Source organism: Falco cherrug, chromosome 2 (assembly GCF_023634085.1).
Source record: "Falco cherrug isolate bFalChe1 chromosome 2, bFalChe1.pri, whole genome shotgun sequence".
NCBI classification, from domain to species: Eukaryota; Metazoa; Chordata; class Aves; order Falconiformes; family Falconidae; genus Falco; species Falco cherrug.
The window spans coordinates 19,529,093-19,544,721 of NC_073698.1; positions in this window are offsets into that span (position 1 = coordinate 19,529,093).

The window sequence follows — 15,629 nt, forward strand, 5'->3', positions numbered from 1 at the left end:
AATGAGCTATACATGTTATACTTGGTCATGAATCACTCTACAGTCCCACTTCAGATTTTAAAACAACTCTTTCATTCAGTGTCTAAACAAAGAGGGTGAAGCAGATGGTAGACAAATGAGCGATGAGCAAAACACAAAAATAGCAAGGTGCAGAATTGTTCACGCTGGGATTGTGGAGGAAGTTTACGTCTCCAAATCCAAGCACCAAGTCAGAAGGCTCTAGGCTATCACTGCCAAAACTCCCCAGTTGGGTGGGTGGGACCCCAAGTTCTCTTGGCACCCTCTGTTTTGGTAGCACAGTCCAAGAGCTCAGCATCTTCCTAAAATCCATTTTAGGCCAGACATTAGGCCCCTTATGCTGTCATTTTTACTTCCGTTTAAACCCCAGTAGACAAAGTTGCAACTCTGCAAAGTTGCAAGTTGCAGATGTGCAACTTTCTCAGGCAAGTCAGAGCCTGAAGGTAAGTCTTGCCCCAGCTTCTAAACAAGACCCTCAAAATAGGCAGTTTTTCTTGTAGATGTGAAAACACTAAAGTACCTGACTTGATCCAAAGCTAGAGAAGTTCCATCAGAAAGCCCCAGAAAGCCCACGGAAAGCCACTTGCCAATTTGAGTAAGATTTGGATCAGACTTTTATTGCATTACTTATAGCTCTGGAATCCACAGGTATAAAGAGGCCCTGCACACAAATCTTTAAAAAAGGAAACAGAAAGGGAACACCCTGTGATTTCTCATTCCAATTACAAATTCTGAAGCAAAGGCAAATAGTCAAAATAAATATGTGTTTTCACAGCTGCTCATAATAGCTTAAAATATATAAAGCTTGAGTTATAAGTCATTTTTCTACTTCAGAACTGCATCATAACTTCCGCCCCCATATGCATTTGCTCAGAAAGACTGCTACAATAATTTTCCAAGAATGGGAGTGCATTGACATCTGCTAACAGTCAAATGAGACCAGAGCAAGCTTTACCCACTTCTTTAAAAAAATCTTGTCCTCATATTGCCACCAATTTCTCCTTATCTTCTGTCTTGATGTGACCTGTTTTCAGAATCTGAATGAATCCTGAGGTCATGAATAATAGGAAGAGTAATAACTTGGACAAGAATCACTGAAGTCAGAGAGGAAGAACACTAAGTGAGCAACGAAGTCTGCCTCATTATAACTACATGATTGTATTTAAATTTTCAGTTTTGGTACATTTTATAGCCTGCCAATTGTCAACATTGTAGGTCTTGGCATTCCTCCTGCTTCCTTTCAGAAGTGATTCTGTAACCTAACAATTCTCATTCCCATAAAGCATTTCTTCATATCATGTAAGCATTTGGGATAACCCTTGTTATAGGTATCTCAGTTGCTGCTCACTTCAGAGAAGTTTTGACTATTCTGTGTTATAGAGTTGACTTTCAGAGAAAGGAAAGCCCTTCCCTCTCTGCCAAAGTTAGTAAGACACTGTGGCTCTGCAGTTGTTTCTCCAGCATTTCCAAACAAGATTCAAGTGTAGAGCTACACTAATAATGGGACCTTTCTTTTCCATAGTGGAGACCTACTCACCCATCATGAACAGCATCCCAACTGTTCTGAGTACTTCTGATTTAATGGTTCTTCCAGTTAATGAGAAAATATAATGGGATTTCTGCTGCATAAAGAGAAGACTCCAGCAAGCTACATAGCCCAATGTCACAATCAGATTCCTTCAGGGAAGAAGATATTCCTATACTCAACAGCTGAATAAAGGAAACAGGAAAGGTCTTTTGTGTTTTGGTGAAGTCAGAGAAGACAGTGCGAACAAAGCCAGACTGCTAGGTATGCAGCTGAGATAATGTACCTCCAAAACTCCCATGCAAAGCAGCAAAGATGCATCTTCTTGGGGCTGAGATTAAATACATCACCTTCTGCATCTTTCATAGGTATGTAATTCTGAAGAATTTAATCAAAGGCAATTTATCTTATAAGCAGATAATGCATTAGTACAATCATGTATGACAATTATCGTTCCTACAAATTGATATTATGATATGATGTTTTAATAACGCCATATGACAGGTATCCTCTACTTATCTCACACTTACACCCACTTTCTTTCTATAATGCAGAGACAGTAAATTTTCCCAAATTAGTTTAAAAAATTGGACAGGGGAGAGGATTTTATTTGCTTCTCTGTAGTTCAAATATCAGAGCTCACTGTCACTCATCTGAGACTATCTGGGAAACCAGTTTGCTCAAAAGCAATCTCCTTTCATTCTGTGCAAAAGAGGTACAATTTCATTTGTTTTGCCTGACTAATTATAAGTTCTGCAAGTGACAGACTGAGAAATTTCATAAATTTTATTTCCAAATTCTGTTTATATCTACACAGTGTATACTATATTCTTATATTTTCCTCATTTAAATTATTTCATCTGTGATCCAGAATAGATGGAATAGTGCCAGAGAAAGGTGAGACAGGGAACAAAAAGTTTCCTCAAATGTTTCCATTTTAATATTGTAAATTTAACATACTCTGTTCAACTGCTGGGCTTGCAGTAAAAGTTTATAAGCAAAGAACGGGTGCCTCCGCCTTTCAAATTAGATTAGCTAGTTCAGTATCACGTTCATGGATGGGTCATACAAAGGGAAAGCTTGAAATGTTGATATTGCCTAAAGCATATGAAGGCATTTCACTACATATATTACACGACGTACTGGGATGTGTTCTTGTTTTCAGTAATACTATTCTTTCCAGTATTACTCTATCTGAAAGCAAGAATTACAAGACTGAAATTTCAAATGCTCATGATGATTTTGTACCCCATATTTTGGAAGCCGTCTGGATGACTTTAGTGAAAAACAACACACTCAAAAGCTAAAGTACAGCTAAATTTGTGTGTTTAGAAAACAGAACTGATTGGACTCTGGTTGGTACAAGTTAGTATTTGGATCATAGTTTCTTTTCCAAAGGGTGCATGGTCCCCTCACTTGGTTTCAGGGACAGGGCGGGCAAGTCAGCCTTTGGTACGAAGTCTTAGAGCCACAAGGCTAGTACTGTAGCTTGGAACATGTTATCAGATACTTGTTATGCTCATAATGGGTATCAAAAAAGGCATTAGGCTGAAATGTTGTGTATCATTATTTCCGTATTAAAGACTGAGGTAGGACCATATCCTGGGGTTGCCAGACCAACAGATGCGGGATTCTTACATCTAGAGGTCACAGAAATGCTTTCCCAAATTCAAGGTTTATAACTCATATTTTCCTTTAAAAAGATCACTGATTTAACTCTACTGACTTTAGCATTGTTCTCAGCTTGACCTGTTGTAAATGAGAAAAGAATAAAATCCAGGCATTTCCATAAACAACAGTTCTTGTGATGATAGCTGCAATATTTTGTCAGAGTTCAGGTAAGTACAGAGAAGCAGCCAAATAACAGGAACTGAAAAATGGTAAGGAATAAAACCATCATAAATTTTCAAACACAGTAAGAGCAAGAAATATATCAGAGACCCTGCATCTGCAATAGATGATGAAGCTACAACAGAAAGGCTCAGCAAAAATGAAGCCATAGCAGAAAAACTAAGTGTATTTTGTAACTGCAATTGCTGTGGGGGCGGGGGGGGTGGGGAAGGATATGCTGGTACCCATCAGAACACTTTTTTATGGTAAGCTCATGGCAGATCTGTCTCAACTCAAGGTGTCAATAACAGTAGTTATGGAGTAGAAAAAAGAAAGAGTGGTAACAACTGGATGGGATAAGATGGTAGGAACTCATGACTTCTAAAGGTATACTCAAGAATAAAAAAGCCAAACCACTAAATCCCTTAAAACTGCCTCATGATCAAAAAAGTGGCAGCAGTTTTTACAAAGACTTTCAAAAGAGATTTGAGGAGCTATAAGCAAATAACCTCAACATCTACACTGGGGAAACTGGTAGCAACTCTTCTAAGGAATAGAATTAGCAGGTACAAAGTAGGGAAGATCAAAACAGCCTTCACAGAGGTCAAGCATCACAAATCTGCTGGAATTCTCTCATTATACTTTTAATATACGTGTGTACAAAGAAGATGCATTTGATATATTCTACTTTCATTTCCAAAATGCATCTGGCAGGGTGAGACACTTCTAAAGAACCAAACTAAAATGGACAAGAGGAAAGGTCCTCACATGGCTACATGGCTAGAAAAAAAGGGTAGGAATGTTTACTCAGTTTCCATGTTATGGGAAGTCAATATGAAGCTCTGCTTGGGGCCATACTGTTCACCATATCCATAAAGAGACAGATAACATGCATAAAGATTGTCAACATTTGTTCACAATACCAAGCTGTGTAAGGCAATAGAGATGCCAGCTGACTGCAGAAATGCAGAAGAGTCTTATCAGTAAGTGACTGAAAGAGAAACAGACAGATCAAGTTTGGTACAGGTAAACCTAAAATGATACAGAGGAGGAAAATTATAACTGCATGTTTACAATGCTGGGCTCTGAGTTGGCAATTGCCATTCAGGAATAAGGCCATGGGGTAATTCCATTAAATAACTTGATAATGTTGAAAGTATTAGAAGGCAAAAAAGTATCCCAGGTCGCTGTACAGGCAACTACATCTTCAATACTGCAGGAAATTATTACTCCTCCACACCAAAATGGTAGGAAAAAGCATCATTAAAAGCTGCTCATTTCTTACACTCTTACCTAAGCATCTGTTGTTGACCCTTCTTGGAGTTAGCAGGGCTTCGTGAGTCTACTATGATCTAATTAATATTACTTTTATTTTTTCATCTCTTACAGTTTCTAAGAAAATTTGTTCTTCCTACTATTGCAACATAATACTTCAAATCCACTAAGCAGTGTAACAGGAACACTTCAGGTCCCAGTGACTGGTGAGATAGTGGTATGTCTTAGCACAAATTCTTTTAACCTAGCAGAGCTTTTTGTGTATATACAAGCTTGAACAAACAAAATAGTAGAATTCAGAAAGGTAGATGCATGACACTATTTGTTTTTACGCCAGTTCACATTTGCTCCTGACAGTACGGTTCCTCACTGTGTTTTTTCCTACCATCTAATTCCTAAGAGACTTTCTTCTATGGTTAATATAGCTCATGTCATTTCCCAGAGGTTGTGTCACTTAATTTCCCATCCCTGTGCGTGGTAAAGACATCTGTGAGAACTATAAACACCCACCCTGAAATTGCAAACTTAAGTTAGGCAAAATTCCCTTTTGAATAAAGTGGAATGGCCCTTCTTGGAAAAAAGTTAGAGACCTGTAGATGCAAGTAGAGGAAGAACTCAACTTGTTTTAGAAAAAAAATGAAGTAAGAGCAAGTGTTTTTCAGCACACTATGTACCAGAGCTGCAATCTGATCCTTATATCCACTCAGTCCCCCGGAACACAGTATATGCTAATATGTCACAAATAATCAGGTGGTCTCATTCTGAACAGTGCTTCTTCTCCTAAATACAGTTAGAATGTTTCATAATGAACAGGATGATTTCCTCATTTCTTTCTAATGCAGAGCAGTATCCCAATTTGACACTTTGGGATGTCACAAGTAAAACTTAAGCAAAAGATGCAAGAATAGGGGGTGACCAAATACATCTCTTTACCACCAAATAAGCACACAAAAATCTGATTCATATAGATTCACTGTACAGGCTGCCAGGAAGCTAACTAGACAAGAAGATGCTCTAAATACTGTATCTCGATGTTTCAGAGAAGCTTAAGGACAGAAAAGACCACAAAAGCATCACAGAGGTGCTGCAGGGGGCAGTGCTTTCAGGTGAAGTTAACATCAACTGACTTTCTCCAGGGAGAAAGCAGTCTGCTGGGGTTAAGAGAGCCTTCCAGCTTGTATTTCCCTAAACACTTCAGAAAAGTCTTCATTCAAGAGGTCCTGAAGAACCAGTGGGTGATACACACTTATAAGAGGGTATCTGTAAGAAATGCTATTGCCTGAAAGTTTCACTGGAGGGGGGACTGCTTTATGTCCTGACAGTCATGCTAGGGAAAATTTAAATACATTTGATGACAGAAGAAAAATGCGGGTGCCAGCACTAAGTATATAAAAAATTTAAATGACCAGCTGGTTTTCTTGACTTCATGGTCTTTTCTTTCAGCTTTTAGACACATCTGTCAGTCCCCTTGCAAAGGCTGCCTCATGGAGGAAGGCTGCCACCCTCCATCTCAGACCCTTCAGGATCCTCTGATAGTCTTCTAAAGCACAGATACGAGCCAAAAGCTGCTTGCCAAAATCTGGACAGGAGAGCATCTACCTTGGCAACTCAGCTAACTGAGACAGAAAAAGGAAGGCCAGCACCCTATAAATTCAAAACTTCAACATGAAACAGCATCCCCACATCTTCCCTAAGGAGTCTGGGCTGTTTCCAGCTGCCACCATTGTCCACACACTACCTGCAAGATGTGAGTCCCAAAGCCCTCTCAGGATGGCACCTATGGCTAGCTGGCTTTGGAGGAACAAAGTCTTCAGTTTGGAGGGACTTGGTATTTTTTTTCTCAATTATACATCTGACTAGGTGCCCCAAAAAAAACTTATTAACTCTCTTCCCCTTAAGAACACTACAGCAGGAGTAATGTGAGTTCCCATCTCTTTAAGATGTTGATCTGAACACCATCCGGGCCAGGCTTTTTCCTCTCCCTTCAACGCTGAAACCCAACTGTGAATGTAAATGGACCCAGGACAGGGCATTTAGGGTTTAGTATTGTTATGGGCAACAAGAGGAGATGGACTGACTCTGGCAGTCCTGACTCCTGTGCCGTCCATCCCCAAGGATGGCTCACGGCAGTCTAGGGCACACTGTACTGGATTCCTGCTGAGTGCTTGCACACAACAGACTGTGCCAGGCCAAAGAGTAGAACCTCACACTGAGCTTGGTGGGTGACATGGGGCCATGCGCTATCCTTTCCTTCATCAGCATCTGGAAACATAGCTCAGGTAGCAGAAGAGGCAGGGCTGCAGCAACGGGGAGGCATGAGAATGCTTTGTGTCCAGAGGGAGACAGCTCCTCTGGCTCCTCTTCCTGGCATGCTATCTGCATGTTTGTTCATGTACATGGGGTGAGGCTAATGCTGGTGCCTCTTTGCAACGTGCTAGCTGACTGGGACAACTTTTGCTGTTTGATGAGAATGGGGCAAAAGACCTAAGCACGCACTGACTGCAACTATATAGAGTAGAAGCTGAAAGACTAAACCACTTTGTCTAAATATGCACAGTACTGGTAAAGGCTATCCAAACGTTCTAGGACCACTCCGGGCTCTGACTGGCCTAGTCACTAGGTACATTTGGGCCATGTGGTAACTCCACCTCAGATATCCCACCGTGGTACCAGAGCAAGGGGATGTGCCATACATATGTGCTGGACAAAAGCTGAATACATGGGCTGAAGGGCAAGCCTGGGTGTTATGCAACTGGCATTCAAAATAAACAGCTCACCATGTTGTCAAGTACACTCCCAGAGCAAGGCACCATGGATGCTCAGGGAATGGGACCACGGGAGCACATAACCAACACAGTTAGTAGAACAGGCCTTCTGTTCATCATTTTACCCTTTTTACTTTTTGACAGTTTTATTTCCAAGAAGTACAGATTTTCAGCAATATTCTCTCTCTCCCTCTCATAGGTAATCAAAACATGAAGCTTAAGTAATAGGTGTTACTTGGAGAAATTCAGCACAGATTCTGCACCATCTGAAGTCCCTTGTGAAATTCTTTGTTTTTTACTTTGGACCTTTTTCCCCATTAGAGATTGTGTTTCAGTCTTTAGAGGATTGACAGGTAATACATAGTTTTAGTATGTGTCCACGGCAAGATTTATTTCATTAAAACATACTGTATATGCCACGCTGGCAACAAATTGACAGTATCTAAACTAATTCCAAAAATAATAATTACACCTCTCCACATTGTCAACAAAGACATCACTATCAACATCCCCAGGCTGAGCTAATTACTCAAGCCAATCCCAAACTTAATTTCAGTCTAAAACTAAGCCCTTCCAGGAAACATCTGAGTGACTGTAAGGGCTTGTACCACTAAAGAGTCACCAAAATAAGTCTGTAGTTAAGAAATGATGTGACTATGAGACCAGGGGACTCTCTACTAAGGATCTCAGATCCACATTTCAAAACCAGCATCAAATGCCTTTTAACAAAAGCAGTGTGGCTGAGTTCAGCCTTCTCACACATTTGCATAGTTGGAATAAATGGCCTCTTCAGTACTTTACAGATTAATATTTACTTTCTTGGCCTATTTCTATGATACCAGTGGGATTTACAATGCCTCCAGCAATGGCCTCATTCTCATTTCAATGAAGGATAATTGCATATGATGATTGCAGAATGTGTTTCCTTCATTTACTGCCTTTTTTTTTTTTTTTTTTTGATCTTTCTCAATCCTTGCATGGCCCTATGCTCCGCTCCAGGGTAACTCTGCCAGGAAAGAATTCTGTTGTACACAGTAAATATAGTACTAATATACTGATAGTGCTTCTAAGTCCTGCCTAAATACATGCTGTTTCCCACATTCCTGTAGAAGCACGTTGTACCTTTTTCCTGGTAAGCATGCCAGCACCGTTCCCAGCAGCAGAGTGGCTTCCTGGCCAGGTGAACACAGAGTCAATATTCTGCTTCTTGTCAGGAAGATTCAGTACAAATTAGCATATCATTGGCACAATCCTTCAATGAAAAATAATTAATGTGCTACTCTTAAGTGTACTTTGTTGCCAGTGACTTCTAAGACTGGATAGAACTCTGGAAAACACTCTGTAAGGCATAACCCTTCATCCCCACAGGAAACTAGATACCCTAATAAGTATATCCTATCTGTGTTAGACTTCAGCAGCACGTCTCAGACATCAGGCCAGGTACAAAGGTGTCTAGCATCATGTTGAAAAGCAAATTAATCTTTACTTGGATATTAATGAGGATGTAGAGGTCTGATGTGTAATTCCAGCCCATGCCTCTAAGACAAATGTGTGTGAAGCAGTTCAGTCATCAAGAAGAGATGATTAATTCTATCTGCCTCACACCCATCATACCAGTCTCATTCCCTGAGCTTTATTAATGAGTGTACCATTGGAAAATCCATTATCAATGTTCTTATTATGCAAAGGTCACAGACTGCATTAGCACTTGCAATACAGCAGTTTTTTCTAAAGGTTGTGCAAGCCAATCTCTTGCCAGACAAGCTACCATACAAAGAACTCATCATCTTTCTCACATTCACTCCTGCCTAGGCTCAGAGAAGAATCCATCAGAAGTATTTCATGAGCATCGAGAAGTCAGCATTATCCATATTGCTCCCATCTCTTCCATGACACCTGTTTTCTACAAAACATCTGCCTACGCAGATCCAAAAAGCAGCACAGTTGAAAGTATATAGCTGGCAGGATGTCTCAACAAGTATCTGTATGTTTGTTTTCATGATGTGATTTTGTGCTTGCCACTAAGCACTCAAATAAATGTCAGTGCTGTTCCCAAAGCAGTAGAAACTCTACAGAGAAGACAAATGGGGAAGGAAAACCCAACAGTTTTTTTATAGTTACCAATCTTTACAGAACACTGAGATCAAAGGAAGATGATATTCAGATCTTGATAATGAACTTGGCATTTTCACAGTTACATTATCTTCTCTAAATGTCAGTACACTAGTCGCAATACATCAATGCGTTCCGAGAAGATACGGTCTTCCATTCCCTCACATCAGTTTTATACTGGTTTGACTTCACTTACATTACCAGAATTGTGAAATAAAAAACAATAAAGAAATTAAAAAGAGGACTATAGGACAGGCATGGAGCCAATAATAATTTCTGAATTTCTGTGGGAAACGATTTCCCCAAGTAATGTATCTTGGACATTGTAACACTTGTAAAGATGATCATATATTAGGAAGAAATCAACTCAGCTTTCTCTAATATTTCAGAGAGCACAACGTCTGGGGCTTTTCTCAGATGTAAACCAAGACTGACACTTTCCCTGATGTTTAGTAGCTCTGTAAATGACCCTGAAAATTTGAACTTGACTTGCTGAAGGACATTCACAAACTGAGAATCTGAAAATGAAAAGAGCAAGCCAAAAAGGAAGTATAAACCCTCAAAATATTGATGCTTACCCTTCGGCACAATCAATCCAGAAACTTTAGCCTTTTTTCTCAGAATATTTTGTTGAAAATATCAGACAGATATGGCATATGGACAGTTAGAGGAGCTATACTGCTAAAACCATCTGTCATATCACTTTTTGGTACACATGCAAAACCTCTTAGTGAAGTTAACACAATCTCTGGCTTCTTATCTCTCTTTGTCTTTGGCACAGCACATTATTAGATTCAGAATCTGTAGTACAAGTAGTAATAAGGGAGCACTAAAATTTTAGACTGCCATACTCTCATAATGACATTTTTCTTTTAAGTACCTTTTCAAAAGTATAATTAAATAAATACACACATACATAGCTTTGACAAACTCATGTATCTGCAAACTTGAGTGAAAAAAACAAATTTATGTAATTTGGCAGATGAAAAACTAGTTTAGAAAGCAAAGAAAATTACAAGAGTGTGACAAGGTGACCAACTGAATACGAGCTGAGAGTGATTTAATTTTAGCTGAGAGCAAAAATGCAACCTTACAGTACATTAACAGACACTATGCAGTAGAAGTGGTGAAGTAGTAATCATTCCGCACAGCATTTTCTCCAGTCCTAATGTCACACAGACGAAAGTTGGGAAAGCTGTTCAAAGGACAGTGACACATCCAGATACAGCTTTGTTACCGAAGAATTAAAAGCATGGTCTATGCTGTTTCTCTAATGGAAGGCAAATACAGAGCTTGATTCAGTCAGATATCTACACAGCAGAGAAATTTCTGAAAGTAGGTGGATCTTTAATCTAGCAGAGGAAAGACATTATGAGATTCAAGATGTAGACATGGAAACTGGAGACTTTGGCCTAAAAATAGGTGGAAACAGTTAACAAGGAATTTAACAACTTTCTTACAAATGTGATGAGTTTCCTTTAATTTACAGTCTTTAAGGCAAAACTAGATGCAGTTCTAAAGCCTGTTAACATTCATGCCAATTAGCAGCTAGCACGGAAGGCAGTGAAGAATAGTAAGAGTAATTTTTTCATCAATAACTAGTTACTTTAATTCAGCACATTTAAATCGTGGCCACCATAACTGGTAACAAAAGTTACAAGAGATAAAAATTATTGTAAGAAATTTCAAACTCATAGTATTATGGTTAAATGTGTTGACCTAGAATATATTTGGGACAGTTTGACTTCCAGTTTGCTCCTCTCCCAAAACTAGTGGTTTTCCACCATTTAAAGAAAAGCCCACATTACAAGTATATTTCCCAAACGCAACTGCTCAAATGTGTTTTCTCTGTTAATGTCAACCACTAGCAACAGAATTTAAATAGTCACGTTATGTACAAGAGAACAAGTAAGAACAAAATTTCCAATTTCTGATGAGGCAACGGAGTGAAGAAGAGGAAGAAACTCTAACCAAGCTAAACCTGGTCTGGTACAAAACCTCACCTATCCAATGGCTGGACACAGCTCAACAAGATACACACATATCAGAGCTCAGGCACACTGAGATCTCACCACCAGAAAAGCACAAACTGTGGGCAGTAACTTATCCTTGCTTCCTTAAATAAAGTGCATTTCCCTTGTACAATGAGCCTGATCAGTTCAAATTATTTCTGCTTGGAACAAACAGTAGTTCTGACAGATGACGCATTATATTAGCATGATATCAAGTTGTAAGCATTATCTGGTCTTTACCTTGTGTAATATAATCTTTGACTTTAAAATTATTTTCTTTGAAAAGATTGAGTTATTGATACCTACAATCCAATATACAGTGATGAGCACAGAAATAAAAATACAAAAAATGGTAAGTACCATATTTACAAAAATGCTATAAAAAATAATTTCTTAATATAGCCATTTAGATCTTAATGGCATTATTTTGAAGCTTTTGGATCACTGGCAGGTGTGTATCCTCATACAGTTCTACCATCCTCTTCAGAAACCCCTTCTCCATTACTTGTTAGTAAAAAGAAGAGACAGGAACATACAATGCCTTCCAAGCCCAGTTTTTTAAACATTTTAAATTATGAAGATAATAGCTCTGCATAAAGATTATTATTTTTTCCTCATGCATTTTCTATTTCCCACACTGTTCATCTCTCTCATGATATCCATTCCAGCACCCTGGAGCAACCACCTCTCATACCAAATGGCAAAAATGCAGATCCACTAGTGTTTGACCACTAGTTTGTTTACAGTTTGACCACTGCACGGCTAACAGTAAGCTCTTGCTAACGCAATTACTTATCATTGCTTGGCTTTGTGTAGTGAGTTTTACTGAATGTATACACAACTTTTTAGAATGTCTCATCATGGATGCTGACACTCAACCAGCTCATTACCAAATTTATCATTTTGATGAAAGATTTTGTTTTAAATTCTCAATTGTATGGGGAAAACTTTCAAAATGTTACTTATTAAAATTGGAAGAGAGTGAGACCACAGACAGCAGCCCACTGAGAAGGCTGCTATGATACCTAACTATGTACATGAATTCAACGCTCTTGAATTCAAGGCTCTTCACAAACCTGCTGGGGAAGGCATAGTTCAGTTGCTGGAGGCAAAACCCCTTCTGCCTTACAGAGAGGCAACTGTACATCAGTAGGACAAGAATCTGCTCCATGTGGATTGTCTTCACTACAGCCTTGATCTGATAATATTTTGTATATCTTTGTGTATTGCACACTTTTCTAAAGGGCAGTTGTTAGTTCCTGAGTGGCTGGTAGACTCTGGCAGATCAATGTTTTGAGAACTTTTTCACCTTCATAGTATGCTACTCCATTCGGAATTAATTTCTTAATGCTTCTACAGTTACTGCTTAATGTTGCCTGCCTGACATCACAAGGATTTATGCTGTCTTCTATTTACTTTTTTCTTCCTGAACCATCTCTCTCTCAGCCCTATGTTCATTTCTTACCATGAATAAAACAGTTTCATGTGAGATGACAAACGATATCATAGAGAATAAAATATAGGAAATCTCTTAGTGGAACAAGAAAAATTAATCCAAAACTTTTTGGCATTAACAGTGGTCTTCTCCTTACCCAGTCCATCCTTGCTGGCTTGATACTGTCACAGTAAAGGGAAACTTTCCTCTTCCCAGTTTTAAATGAAAAATCCATGTTAAAGATTAGATTAATTTGATTTTGCTACCTGCAACATTTTTAATGTATATTTATAAGTGAGGGAATGCAATTATAAAAATCCATCTTCTTGTGCATTGGTTTCCTCTCCTGCAATGAGCTGAGTGCTGTAAGCCCTCCGCCATAGCGACATGCAACATAAAAGCATTTAGACTAGCTGCTAGAGGTCAGGCTGACAAAGGGGCAATCGTTCAGAAGCTTCTGACTTTTGTTGCTCCTCAGAGCTGTAGTGGAACGCCTTCTTTTGGCAGTTTTTTTAAATAAAGCTATTAAAGAAAAAAAAAAAAGGCGGGTTAATTCTCAGTGCTGGTCCCTCCTAACCTATTCTTCCTTCCAGTCAGCCTAAAAAGTCTTCTCTTCACAAGGGTCTTCTCCAGGGCCTTGTGCACACTAGTATTCTCAGGGTACGCAGTGCACCATCCTGAACAACAAGAGCACACTGAGTACCTCCTATGCGAGGACTATCAGCTCTGACAGTGGATGCTCACGTGTTTTGGACCTGTGTGTGCTCTCCCCTTCTCTCCAGCACAGCAGGCCAGCCTTCATGCTCAGTCCAAGCAGCAGAGCTCCCACAGGGAAGGCTGTCATGGCGGAGGTGCTGAGAGATGCTTTCTGACATCCTCCATATCGACACAGCAGGATAGTTACTTCAGCCTTCCTATGTCCCTTGGGCTGGAAATATCCACCTGCTTGAACTCCATCACACCTGAGAAAGCTGTGCTCACTGCACACTCTTCATCTTTCTAATTTACAGCTCAGCAGACTCAGGAAGGGGCAGAGGGAGCAGAAAGAGGTGTGGAAATGATGCTCTTAATGCTCTGTGGCTCAGCAGGACTTGGGTTACCACCTCTGCATCTGGCTTTGGCTGTTGTATATATACCTCACCTCCTTATCAATGCAATGCAGGGAAAGATTTTCACAGGAAATATTCATAATCCCAGTTCCTTGGATTTTGTAGTTTATCCTAGCTAAACCTCTTTCTCCAAAGCTGCCTCTACGGACATTTTAATTTTGTGAGTGGACTGTATTAATGTTGAAGTACTGTCTTGAAACACATGCTCCATCTTATTCTAGAATAACTTTCTCACACAGGCCCTCCTGTCTTTCTTTCCATTGGCCTCAAAGCAAGTAGAACTAGCAGATCTGGATGTAACAAGGAAGGAGGTGAAGCAGGCTGGGATCTCACCTGCAGCTCAACTCATGGCATCATAAACAGCCAGCTGACACAGTCATGTGGGGACAGGCAGGGAAATCTACAATTCCATACCAAGTAAAATGGCCTGAACCACAAAGGCCCACAAAAGCTGTGGCTAGAGAACTGTGCCCAAGCTAAAGGCCAAAGGAGTAGATTTAACTGCCACAGCCAGCCACTGACCTTCCACATAATGAATTCAACTTACTCAGAATCCATCCTTTCCAGCATCATTTCTCTGTCTTGCTCTATTTCACACCTTTGTTTCTTATTTTTCTAATTTTTTTCCTAAAATTCAGATAATTTCAGAATTACACAAAAAAAGCTGGAATACTCCCTAATCCATGAAGTTACAAACTCCCCACTTCCCCCCACCCCCACAAAAAAACCAACAAAAAACCCACAACAGAACAGTACCTAGAAAACATTTGCCCCAAAATGTTATTTGAGAAACGAGGTAAGATTTTTATATTTTAAGAATTTTAACATTATAATGTTCCAAACTACTGAAAATAAAAGCAAAAAATTAAGTTCATAATGGTAACTCATTTTAAAAAACAGTATGGGTTGCATCCAATATAACTCAAGTTAATCCTCAACCAGGTTCTTCCACACAAAACCAGTATTTACTTCAATTGGATCAGGACCAGTTACAAAGCTTTATTTTTGGTAGTGATAGTAGTAACCATAGCAGTAAAAAAACAGCTTTAGTAATTTAAATGGCATTTCAAGCATTTTTAAAAACATAATTCAGTTTTAACATTATTGAAAATTCATTACTATTCATTTTGTATTTGAGGAAAGCTTTAAGACTAGTTTTCTAAGATTGTAGTTCAATACATGCATTAGATGGTGTTGTCAAAGTATAAATATATTCTACTACTGGTCTTTGCACTGTATCCTTTTAAATTCACTATTGTGATTGTGTGAGATGATACAATACATTTACATAGCCACAGATACATATATAAAAATATCTCTAGAAATCCATCTATCACCCTTTTTTTACATGGTAGCCTCTGTCATGGTTGCAGAGACCCTTACAAGCATGAGGCAAGTTCATCCAATATTATCTACCCAAGGACAGAGTCATAAATCCTTCTTTTCTGGACTACCTGCTTTAAAGCACATAAAATTCATGTGAAATCAAAACTATCTCATCAAGAAGCAGTCATATTTGTGGTGCAGATAGGGTAGGCACTGGAGTGA